Source organism: Protopterus annectens, chromosome 3.part1 (genome assembly GCF_019279795.1).
Source record: "Protopterus annectens isolate FY-2018-M chromosome 3.part1, PAN1.0, whole genome shotgun sequence".
In the NCBI taxonomy this organism is placed as follows: Eukaryota; Metazoa; Chordata; order Ceratodontiformes; family Protopteridae; genus Protopterus; species Protopterus annectens.
Genome location: NC_056732.1, coordinates 435,381,863 through 435,394,576, shown reverse-complemented (window position 1 = coordinate 435,394,576; position 12,714 = coordinate 435,381,863). Strand labels below are relative to the sequence as shown.

The following is a 12,714-nucleotide window of genomic DNA, read 5'->3' as shown; positions in this document are numbered from 1 at the left end:
GTGTAGTGCTGCACCAGACTGGTTGTTATTAGTTCATCCTCAGCTGGACTATAGGTAGGGTTGCAATGATGGGCCATGACCCTGGAAGACAATGAAACAATATGTGTGAGAAAGTCATGTGGCACACTTAACTTTCTAAAGTGCAAATATCACTGAACTGCCATATATAGCAACCTATTGGCTGTCAGAGGATACACACTTTCAATACCACATATCAGTGCTCAGCCCACAACTGCCTGACAGTGCCTGACACGCTCTATATATTAAACCATGTTCTGCACAGCAACAAAGATAAACCAGTATGTAGGACTATACAACAGTACATGGCACACTGTATGCGACACAATGCCCCACCTAGCCACAGGAGGTATATATCAAGCTAATGCATAAATAAATATGTCATCCATTGCAATGATTGTAAAGTCCAGTTGCAGTATTACAGGATACCATACTAGTTGTTGATGGCAAACCCTGCCTAACATATGTGCACATTCATGAATATAGGTGGCATACTGCTGTACTAGACTATACATGTTGCTAGATACGCACTTATATCCTGTAACACACATATGAGCGAGGGCATGTTGCAGGCATACCCACACACACACATCAGACATACATACAAGACACAAAGGTATGGCAACCCAGATGAGCTTTACCTGTGTACCATACAGTACTGTGTGTCAGTACTTACAAAACCTTATGCCTGAGGTATGTAATCTGTGAGGACTACAGGGAACACACAAAACAGTGGTTCCAAGCAATGTGGACATACACCATACTGTGCTGTTTAGGCCTACTGCTTCAGGTAGTACTACAGTTTATACGGGATCTGGATTCACCAGCAGTACCAATCAATAAGCATACATGCACTGCTTTAGCCTACAATGGCACACCCCAGTCAACACCAAGGGACTACGTCAGACCGTATGCCATACTGCTTTTTCTGCCTAGCAATAGCATACACATCTTTTGCTGGGATCAGAGCTAGGACACAAAATACCATGACAAAAACAGTTTCCCACTAAGCTATCACACATATACAGAACTTTGACACATTCACCAACACATTCACCATCACACTCAGTCAATCTCACATAGCAATTATGGCAACAAGTACATGTGGGAGTGTATCGGTTCATAGGTAGGTAATAGGCTATTGGCCCTAGGGCCTATAGAAGCCTAGCCATACGGTACCCTGGCCTTTGACACCCATGTAATTTAATTTCATATGCCCCTGTCAAGCAGAGCCATGGAGGTGATTCCCGGGATGTATTTCCTATCTCCCATCCAATCATTAGGATTATTCATGATGACTGCTAATGAGGAGCTTTGTTTGCTATTGATAGGTTGTTTGTTCCAGAGTATGGGATGTCTCTGAGATAGGAATCTATCCCTCCAGCATGTTCTGTTTATTGAGGTGACAAGGTTTAGGTCCCTAGAGCGTGTAGCTCATAGGGATTGTGATCTGTTTACGTGGAGGATGTCCAACAGCTCTGGGTTTGACATAGCTTTGTATGTTAGGCAGAGGTCACCTCTGGGTAGGCGGTATGCGACACATTCTAGCTGTGGTTTTGTGAGACGGTCTGCATAGGGCATCTGTTTGAGGCCGGTAATACTCTTTTTGAGGTATGTCTGTGGCCTTTCCAGTTGCTGTCGATGTCTTGTGAGGTACATACCAAATGGGGAATTGTACTCTATAATGGGTTTTATGAGTGATGAGTAGAGGGGAACACTGACCTATTTTTCCCTGGATGACACACCTTTTGTGATGAGGTGTGCCACGTAGACAGATTACATGACTAGTGTGGCACTGTGATTATCAAAGGGGAGACTACTGTCCACCTGTGTCCCATGGTCTCTTATCACACTTTCGGTGTTAAGTAGACTACCACCTATGTGGTAATTCATGGATACAGAGTTTTTGCCAAAAGGGATGCCAATGCATTTTCAACATTGAGCTTGAGTCCATGGTTTTGTCACCAGGCATCTGTCACAGTAAATATGACCCTGTCTCTATCTCTGTCTGTCTCTCTCTCTCTCTATATATATATATATATATATATATATATATATATATATATATATATATATATATATATATATATCCACATACATATAAACATCCATTGGTGTACATATAGATATACATATAGGCACATATACAGTCCACCTTTCATGGTGGGAATATCAATTATGCAAAGGTTGTGAGGTATACAGTTATGTAATAATATTGCACAGTCTTGTGTGGAATGCATTAAAGGTGTTCTCAGCCCATGTAGCTTTAGCAGGCCTCACTGGCTGCAACACTGCAAACCTGACAAATCATACCCACAGTGTTTAACCACCACATGTCATATACCAGCACTGTATGCTGTCTTGTTTGCCACACACTACAACCTACATATAAATATGCACATAATAACCTTCACCAACATATATATGTCCACCCTTCACAAACAGTTGCAGTATGTCCCTTGCTCTATGCACATGTACAGATGCTAATATATCTGACACAGAAATATCTCTCCATATGTGTGTGCCATACACACACAAGGTCCACACTGTTGTAAGTCCATGGACCTCACGGCTGACCTGTTGGGCCTTGCTGCAACATGAACAGGTGTCACATGTGAGCACACAGTAATATTAGAGGGTGTATATATAGCTGCAAATGCTAGATTAGCATACTAGCCCGGTACAGCAGTTGCCAATGCTAAGCTACACGTTAATATGACTATCATGCATTTGTTACTCTGTCACATCCATGTTTATTTAGCTGTATGCGCTACTCCCCCAAACAGCCATTGTACACAGTACTGTACAGAACACAGATAACATGGATCAGATGTTTGACATTTAATGCTGAGCTACATATGTCACAGTTATGTCCCACTGCACACAGCTACACACTGATTTGTCCATGGCAGTAGTTATGCAGGGCATCTGTGCATAGATACGTACTGCTGCCACATATGGATGATTCAAAGTATGTAGAGTACTCTTCAAAAACATCTACTACATGCCAGTAAATACATATCTGTTACATACCTTTCCTTTGTATGTGTTTGTAGTTTTCAGTTCTGTGTGTTTTTTTTTTCTGTTGATGTTGATGTCGGTGTCTGTCTGTTTGTCTGTCTCTCTCTCAATAGCTGCAATGGAATGATTGCATGTGTGGACAGCAAGTACAGCCTGCTTTTATAGGTATCTGCACATGTGCATGTGATGGCCTCTGCACCAATTGGTGGCCACCATTTGGTAATTGCATGCAGCCTGCTGTGTGGTAATTGCAGTACTCACTGTCATAGCAACCCAGTGCTATAGATTGTTAAGTCAGGTAGGCATAGCCCTTTCAGCTTTCCAAAGTGGGGCCCATGTTTGTTTGCTGTAGACACCGTTGTTTAAGTCAGAAGGTTGGCATACTTCTTATATCTGAAGTTAGGGGTGTAGCCAGTGATTTGAATGTTGTACTCAGACTTGAATGTTGCCACTTCCAGTACACAGTTGTCAGTGTAGAATTGTACTCACCCCTACAAATGCTAACACAAGATACATGGGAGTATGTAGTTTCTTTTCTACTTATACGATTAACTGCCATACATAAGTAGTTATTGAGATTTATTCATTTGGCACATGAACTGTTTGTGAACTGCTATACTGTGAATATTATTGTACTCACTTCTGCACAGTTTGTGCTTTTTTATTGTTGACATTAGCACAGGATGCTCAAGAAAACTGGACAATTCCAGTACTGAGTATGCCTATCTACATCCTTGGTGGACCCTGAACACACAGGTATATTGTACATTTGGGTGGGGATTGTCCTGCTATGATACTGTGTGGGGTTGTAAAGAGCTGCTGTAACATTATTTACTGATAGAATGGCTGGTTCTCTTATCACAGTCATGTAATGCAATTCCACAACAACTGCTGGTAAAGTTCCACAGAACAGGTTTTGTGTTATGGCATTCCTATCTTTCCTTTACATTCACTCATTCTGATGCATGATATATCTATTTCAGCAACAACCTGCTGTATATCTACTGTGGCTTAGTGGTACTTCTTGCAGTCTGGTGTGTCCAAGGTACGGGGTTCGAGACTGACAGACGTGTTTTATTTTGCTGCTGAGCAGAACAAGGGCCCTCACATGCAGGGCGACTAAGGCACTTTTAAGTAGTTGTAAGCGGGTTTGCGTGGGTTTGTGTAAAGCTTAGCAATACTTAGCTAAGCGCACAGAAGCACACACTTGCACAAACCCGCTAACTACTGCTTAAAAGTGCTTACTCCCGCTAACCCTGCGCTCATTTCTTTGAAAGAAAAGAAAATGGGGAGATAGGAAAATGGTGTGGCGGGCATGTGTGCAAAATGGGCAGCTATGTATGGGGCGTAATTTTTTTTGGGAGCAGATTGCCCTTTTTTTCAGGTGAGAGTGGAATGTGAGGTAGGGGAAGTAGGTATAGATGGGGAGGTAGGTTGGGGAGGTAAACAGACAAGACAAACAAGACAAATACAGGGGTGGAATATGACACATGTGGTGGGTAAACACCATTGACGGGGAAGGATGTTTGGAAATCGCAAGCCCATGAGCCCACAGATGGCAACAGTGGAACTGAGATCCCCACCCATGGGCAGTCACCACTGCACCTTCACAGCCCAGAGGATGGCTGTGCTGGGGCCTGGTAGGAGGGGCAGGCTCACCCATGAGTTGCGCCACTCGTGCCTCAAGCTGGCATAGAGGATCAGCAACTGAACGCTCAATCTCCCTACGCACCACAGCCCAGACTGTTCAGTGGGTGATAGGTGGCCCTCCTCCGGCCACACTTGCACAGGGGGTGCGAGCCCCATCCCCTGCAGTGCTTCCACCTGAAGGTGGCACAGGGCCAACGGAGGCAGAAGTCCCGGGCTGGGCACCGGACCTGCTGGTGCCAGGTGCCATCACCAGCTGAGGTGGGACAGGTGGGCCCGCTGGGACCGGCCTTCCCATACGTTCTATGTTTAGGAGGATTTAATGACAATATGGGTTGGTAACAGCAAGCAGCATTCCAAATTAGTTGTAACAGCATGCAGTAGAATTCCCATTAACCTAACACACCAGAGTTCCAACAATTGAACAGCAAGCATAACACATGCATATATAGAACAACAGTGGACATTCGAACAGCATGCAGGATTGATTGGTGGCAACAGGCCACCAAGATTGTGGTATGTGAACAGGGCACATGCATCAAAGTAAATGCAGATATTTATAAACCAATAGGACATATGTCCCAACAAATGTTTTGAGATTAGACATACCCATTGAGGTGTGGAATTGCATTGTTTATGCACATACAGTAGGGTGTAAAAATATACCACCATTAACAACTTATATATACTTATAGTTTACATTAAATTCGTATTGACTGCAGGTATATATCCCCTACATGTATTATTACACTAGGCAATGTCCGTTAAATTGTGAAATGGGTTTTGCTAGTTCTTTATATACCTGACCTGTATCTGACATACAAACTGTCCAGGATGCAGATGTTACTGCTACGTATTTATATATTTCATTTATATTTATATATCTACATATCTGGATGTGTTCAGGTGACATTATCAGTTATATTTTAACAGACCCCTACATTTCTAGCAGCACACTGACATTTCTGTGGAATACAATAACAAGCTACTCATGTGCCAGATTAACCTGTACATGCCGGCCATGAACCAACAGTTGAGGACTGTATATATGCTTAACAGCTACTGGCACTCCCTTCATCCACTTTATATGGGCCTACCCAAGTATGGGTTGACAGCGCTTAATACAACAGTACTATTTCTATAATGCAAGAGTACAACAACATATCGAAGAAAGTGACATGAACACACTCCAGGAATTATACCTTTATTAATTACATTACACACTTTTCTAGAGGCTGTCTCATTTATTTCATATATCAGTGCATGCAGAAGATGTATTCAAGACATATTATACCTTTATTAATGGGTTACAACACTCTTTTTCAGGCTCTCTCACTTATTTTATATAACAGTAGATGCAGATGAATTATTCAAGACATATTATACCTTTATTAATGGGTTACAACACTCTTTTTCAGGCTCTCTCACTTATTTTATATAACAGTAGATGCAGATAAATTATTCAAGACATATTATACCTTTATTAATGGGTTACAACACTCTTTTTCAGGCTCTCTTACTTATTTTATATAACAATACATGCAAAATAATTACTAACCTGCCTGGTGGCGCAACCTTAGCAGCCTATCTGCATAGGCTTGCTGATTCGCAGCATGGACACCTGCAGCTGTGAAGTAAATGAAGTGATATTGAGACATACCTATTCATAATATAGACTACAATAGCAATTCTTACATACTTCATTCCATGGCTACCTACTCAGAAGTGGGGCATTTTCCATACCATGGGCCTCCTGTATCCACTGGTTCAGTCTGTCCTCCTTGCGTCTCTTCAGGTCTGAGTAGTGGTGTCTGACCTGCTCACCAGTCCGAGGGACGCCTGTGGCACTGGTGAGATCATGTGCTAGACGGTTCCAGGCTTCTGTTTTGTATTCAGTGCCCTAGAACTGGCCCTGCAGGAGTCTCTCATCATGATTATGGACGAGGAGCCAAACCATTACTTTTGACTCCTCAATGCCCCACCGTTGCGCTCAAAATCGAGATCCCTCTCCAACACCGGCCATGCTGTCTGCAGATGGGAGCTACAACCAGTTATGGCAAATATTCCCGCCTATGGAGCTTAAATATGCCTCATTTCCCACACTTATTTGTGATTGGCCGGTTTTGAAAAATCTCAGCTAAAAGCACACCTGATTAGCAATGGGTAAACTTCCATTGATATGTATGTGTGTGTTGAAAGTGCATGCATATGAAAACCTGTCATGGCTTAGTGGTTTAGTACTGTGATTATGGTGCACAGTATCCCGGGTTTGAGGCCTGTCATTGCTTTTTATTTTACTACTGGCCAGACAGGCTAGGAGGTGTGGCTGTGTTTAGCCGACTTTGCTCAACTTTGTCCAACGTTGCTGTATAGTGCTCGACATTGCTCGATGTTGCCTAACGTCGAGCTAGTTAGTGCGGTGTGCAGCTATGCGCAAACATGTTTTGTTTGCACTAATTGGCACGATGCACAGCTAAGCGCAAAGCCATTACGCTAGTTAAAGCAGTGTAGTGCAGTGCTAAGCTATGAACAATTATACTTAAATGTGCTTAATACTGGTAAACTTTGCTTAGCAGTGCTTCACATTGCTTAAGATACGTTACTTATGCATTCATCAGTATGCATAACCATTTCACCTTCTTATATATATATAAAATATCATTCACTATTACATAGGCCATTTCAGTGCTTTTTACTAATATTTAAAAGATAAATGTCAGGAATTATTTTTATATACAGATTTCCTACAGAAAATAGAAAGGGGAGTGGTGGTTCTCAAACCGGGAATGCCTCCTCTTTGTGCGAAGGCTCTACCACTACGCTATTGCTATTTGGCCTAATTTGCATATAAGTTTCTTATTATCCTCTTCGATGTCTAAACTGCTAAGCAAACCTAATACAGGCAGCTATATCGGGAATAATTAAAAAAAATAAAAGTTTTACATTTTCTAATTGTACAGGGGTTTAGAATGTGGGGGAGTGTAGTGTTGGGTATGTACACATTTGAGCGGACTCGCTCATGTCAGTTGACATTTGCCGATTGATGGACTTGCAGGGGCATGGATTTTTGGACTTCTCGGCAGTCCAACACACCCCCTGAACTCATGCACGCTCCCTGTTAGCCTTAGAGTTGAGGCAGCGCGCCCTCATAAATATGCATGGCGCGCTGGCGTCTTACTCTTAGGCTGCAGTTTCCTTGTAAGACTAATTTAGTCTTACATGGAGGATTAGTGAATCCCGGGGTTTGTGTATTGTGGAAAATCAGAGAACACTAAAAAGGTCTTGTTTCATTTCAATAAAAACTCAGTAAATCTCACTGAGTGATTTTTCTGAGGGGATATGAAGCCTAAAGCTCAGGTGTCTCTCATTGTAGCTGTACTATTTTAACTCAGAAACTGTTCAGAGATGGAACTTCTGAGAAAAAACAGCAGCTACAATACTTTCAACAGTTTGAATATTTTGCCTTCACCAATGAGATTACACATAATATTAAAAGTTTTCTCAGGTAATTTCTGAGTAACTGGAACAAGCCTTCTCTCAGGGTGTTTACTTTTCTTTGACTTACTGTGTTTTTTTTTTAAGCAGAAAACTGTACTAGAATACTTAAAACATATTTTTCTGGCAAATCATAGCCTTAAGCTAAAACAAATAGACATTTATGGAAAACAAGAATGTGCTTTAAAAGCATTGGATATGAGAAACTAATTAAAGTTAGAGAAATGCATGGAAACTGAACTGCATTTCTAGAATCCATTCAAGGGATGTGCCAACAGTATTCTAAAAAGATTAATTATTGGCTAATTTTAATCTTTTTTTTTAACAGACTGAAAGTTCTACTATGATATAATGGCAACCAAGCTCAGCTAATGCAAGGGGAAACTGTGGAGACAGCAGTCAGTTAGTTTAGGTTAAAGCCATGCGATAATGCAAAATAGCTTTGAAAAGCAAGACCAAAACATTCATGAAATAAAAATATGTTTTATTAATGCCTCAGTTATTCAACAGCAGTAACAAAAGAAGCAAATGACTACTAATAAGTCTAAAAGGTTATTATCGATATATTCATGGCTTTTCCAGAAGACAGAGTGGGGAGGGTTTACACTGCAGCCTCATGCACTGAATGCAGAAAATATGCAGGAAGCAGTGAAATAGAAATGCAAATATTGGACGTTTACAAGTACAGATCCAGAAATGAGTTGCGCTCAGCCCCATACTTAGTGACCTCAGATCAGTAAGGTGTTAGGAGATAAATTAAATCTGATGTTTTGGAAGCACCAATTATTATATATGGCAGCATTCCTGGATATTTGTTTCACTGCAGTATTTAAAATAGCACTATAAAGTATCAATGAACCTGATAAACATCAAGGCAAAAAGTATATGCAGCAATTATTTGTTTTAGGTACATGTACATTATAGATCACTAGACACTCTGATAACGGCTTCAGAGCACATTTGATTATATAAAATATTGTTTCAAGCTGAATTAACTCTTTGCAGCCTGTTTGTACAGTTTCTTGATATATGACTGAACAGTGATGATGCATTGTCCCAGCAAAAAATAATACCTGCAATAAATTATGTACATAAAACAACTATGTACTAGTCATAATAATAAAATTTAGGACAGCAGCCTGTCCTCATTTTTTGATCTGTGTAGATTTGTGTAGCAATTAACTTTAATCTGTCTTTCTGTTGACTTTGCAGCATCACCGAGAATTCAACAGGTAGCCCCCTCATGTTAGGAGAGACCTACTGATAAAAGTGAGACTTCACACAGAAGTTACATATAAAGTAGGAAAACAGTGACTTCAACTTGCAAAAATGTTAATCTAATATTATAACTGAAGGTTACAGTAACATATCAACTAATCATCAGTTCAGGAATGAAATCCTGGGGGCAGGTATTGCCAGTACAGAACATAAATGGTAGACAGTGTTTTTCAGAATAAAAAATTAGTTCAATCTAATCCTGAATCATTTTTAAATGCTGTTATCATAATAGGTTAAGTTCTACTGGGTGTATGAGGTCACAAGAGAACAAAGAAAAAGTGGAAGTTAGCTAATATTTAAATTCAGTTAGTAGCTGGCTGGAAAATATGAACTTCCTCTGTTCCATCACTAACAAACAATAATAACAGTTTCTTTAGACAACCTTCATATCACAGTTCCAAAAATGCCACTTTGACCAACTCTTACAAAGTGATATTTTCCTAGTGGTGTTTAAAAGCTGACTTAGGTAAGTGTACCCCAATGAGAAATGTGTAGAGCACCCTAACACTGTAGCTGCTGTTACTAAGGCTTAATGGCAATGAAGCAGAACTATTGTTTCCATGATGCATTGCCATTGTGCAGGAGAATTAACTGCTATCTCACATCTCAAGTAGTCTATTAAAATAAAAAATAAATGTAAAACAAAGAGCTGCCAATGACTGTGACATCCATAAAGATTACTAGATGGATGTTGCCGATGTCAACTTACAGTCATGGGCCACTTCTACTAAAGCAAACAAAAGTAAAAAAAAAAACAAAAAAACATAAAAAGAGAGGCCAGTTTTTTATACTTCCTTGGAGTGGGACATCACTGGGGCACATAGTTGCACAGCCTGGGCATATGCCCTTTTGTACCATGATGTAGTGGCACCCATGCTTGTGTACTATGCAGCAAGGCTGATATTCCTAAATGGTTAATAAAAGATGGTACACAATTGGCTAAGACATTGTACTCAGTCTTACTTCACTTTGTAGCCATAGTACTGTGTGTGTGTGTGTGTGTGTGTGTGTGTGTGTGTGTGTGTGTGTGTGTGTGTGTGTGGAGTACAAATGATAATGGGACCCTCTTTCCAATTGTCAGAAGTATATTTGGCCAAAGTAGTGCCTTGTACCAGTCCCACAGAATAGTTCCCCACCCCCTCAGCTATTCAAGTGAATCTGCATGCTCTCCCATACTCTTCAGAGGAAAAAATAAAAAGTGGCCAGCTGCATGACACTACCTACTTCCTCCTGCCCCAGACATTCAGGTCCTGCTTCTGTTCCCTGCCCTTCCCACCTCACACTTAATACAAATTCTTCTTTAAAACTGTTGCAAACTGCTTTAATTAAAAACAAAACAAAACACAATTATTTCCTCTTTTAAACTGTAACAAACTGCTTGTTACAAATGTAGCAAACAGTTGATACAGTTTATACAGTGCCTGCACGGCTCTCTTTTAAACTGCAGCAAACAGTTGCTACAGTTTATACCCTGCTTGCATGGAACACTACAGTGTTCAGCTTTTAGTTTAAAATTGCTTCTCTTTTATACTGTAGCAGACAGTTGCTACAGTTTATACCCTGCCTACAAGGAGTGCAACAGTGCTCAAATTTTAGTTAAGAAAAAAAAAAAAAAAAAAAATATATATATATATATATATATATATATATATATTTTTTTTTTTTTTCAGTACTTGCATATTATCAAAGCCACGTTCCAAAAATCTCACGGATGTACATGCAGTGCTGAGAAACTGCAATGAGCAGGTCACAGACAACTTAACTACTCAAACTGGTAGTAATAAAAGCAGTGAAACTGAAGGAATTTCTTAAATGTAAGTACCGTTTGTATTCCAGTGCTTGAAGACATTGTCAGCAAATGGTAGTATGGAAAAAGGAAAGCAGTGTAGGTGGTCTGAGGGGCATTACTGACATTCAAGAAAATAATAGCTGCATCCCCCTCAACCTCTCAGCACAATAAACCTGAACAATGCGTGACAGAACGAGGGACAAAGTCCCAAAAATAGGGACAGATATTTAACACTGCTCTGAAAGTAAACAACGGTACTCGCATATATGAAATCACTTCAGTTTTACTGTCTTTATTACTACCAACTTGGGTAGTTACATTATCTGCGACCTGCTCATTGCGGTTTCTCAGCACTGCATGTATATCCATGAGATGTTTGGAACAAGGTTGGACCTCTTTAATTCAGATACTTTATCTGTTATACATATAGCCAATGATTTTTTTTTAAAGTAAAAGGAGGAGACTATAAATGCAGTCCATGATGACTATTTCAGATCATCCAAGCTTGGTGTGACTATCATAAAGACAGCCAAAACTACTTTTATGAAATCTACAACCCATCTGTGAAGTTTACAAATAATAGAGAAACCACTGAGCTTCCATACAGAAATGTTATGCAAAAGTAATCTTTTTTTAATAGGTTTCCAAAAAGTTAGAGCCTCCTGTACAGATTTTGCTGCCCCTCCCTCAACCTAGGTCCCATGAAAAGTTAAATGTTATGACCAGGATATTATTGTGTTTTAAGAACCTGCCAAAAATCCATGTCTGGCAGCTATCTGGAATGAAACATAACCCTGACTTTCGCCACGTGAAGGGCATATCAATATATCAAGAGCGAGTTGTTCCCAATGTGGTTGCGATAATACGCAAGTACCATATTTTCTCTTTCAATCATGGCAAACTTTTGATACAGTTCATACCCTGCCTGCACAGGGTGCTACGGTGCTTAGGTTTTAGTTTTAAAAAAGTGTTCTCTTTTAAACTGCAGCAAACAGTTGCTACAGTTTATACCCTGCATGAAGGTGTACAGCACTCAGGTTTTAGTTAAAATAAAAAAAGGTTGCTAAAGTTTATACCACACACAGAGTGTTAGAGGGTTCAGGTTTGACCACAAATGCAATACCAGCTTTTAACAGCTAATGGGTGATCAGGATGTTGGATGGCTGATCTCATCCCCTCACCCTTTGAAACCAGGGCAGTTGCCCCTGTCATCCCTTCCTAGCTACTGTACTGCTGATTGTATTTTATTAAATACATAATGCTGTTGGTGTGCTGGCTGGTGCTAAGGGCAGAACCAATAGGATTCCATCTGTGTACAGTCCAGTGGTGTTAACAGTTGGCAGTGCAGTGATCCCCCTTTTCTGCTAATATATTGCTCAGCAAACAGAGCTGAGCAGCATATCAGCACTCTTACAAAATAAAATAAAATAAAATAAAATGAAAAACAATACCTCCTTTGCACAGTA

General features: G+C 40.3%; 1 protein-coding gene across 3 annotated transcripts in view; it reads left to right on the top strand.

The window, feature by feature from the left end:
* Nucleotides 1-12,714, top strand: part of ACTR3B (actin related protein 3B) — a 1,280,959-nt gene that overhangs the window by 1,114,072 nt on the left and 154,173 nt on the right. The window lies entirely within an intron of this gene.